The sequence below is a fragment of the Myotis davidii genome, unplaced genomic scaffold (assembly GCF_000327345.1).
Source record: "Myotis davidii unplaced genomic scaffold, ASM32734v1 scaffold6, whole genome shotgun sequence".
NCBI classification, from domain to species: domain Eukaryota; kingdom Metazoa; phylum Chordata; class Mammalia; order Chiroptera; family Vespertilionidae; genus Myotis; species Myotis davidii.
In genome coordinates, this window is record NW_006383011.1 from 7573502 (window position 1) to 7573941 (window position 440).

Genomic DNA, 440 nt, shown 5'->3' on the forward strand with positions numbered 1-440 from the left:
TCCCTCATGGACAGAAGGGATACAGTGAACAGCGCTTCTCTCTGTTAATGTGCCTTGAAATTCTGCAATACATTCGAATAGGTCCTCCAGAAGACCACTGGGAAATATCATCTGTCCACATTTGTGCCACTAGTTCCCATATACACCCCTCAGTGCCCCTGGTTAATAATGTGATATTTCCCTAGGCAATGAAAGGCATAGAGCCATGACCCTTCTAAAAGCAGAAGAATAGCATAACAATATAAGTTCCGATCTGCCACGAAGACAGGGTACGGTAACGGCTCCTATGCAGCAAATTCAAGTGTGTGGGTAGTTCGAGAGGCCTCCGTTAGTCAGAACCCGAGTACCAGCTCTGAGCTTTTTCAGGAGGATCTCTGTGGGTGTACAAACTGGCCGGTGCTCTGAAGAGTCTGCGTGTGGGAGGTTCTCTGCTCTGTCCT